Here is a 234-nt window from a genome sequence, read left to right on the forward strand (position 1 = left end):
GTGCTCTACCATTATTTAATCTTATACTGTGTCGCTTTGTTTATTATTTTTCCGATTAAAGATTTCAATTCATTATGTGATTCACTCGTCGAGTAAAAAGTCTTGCTCGCCTCTTCTTTTGGTGACTTTATCTGGTTTTTCTCTACAACTTGTTGCTTCAAGGTTCGTAGCCCCTCTCTAAGTGATCATTTTCTTTTGAAATATTTATTTCCTTTTCTAATGAAATTCTGGCAA

Source organism: Teleopsis dalmanni, chromosome X (assembly GCF_002237135.1).
Source record: "Teleopsis dalmanni isolate 2A chromosome X, ASM223713v2, whole genome shotgun sequence".
NCBI lineage: Eukaryota > Metazoa > Arthropoda > Insecta > Diptera > Diopsidae > Teleopsis > Teleopsis dalmanni.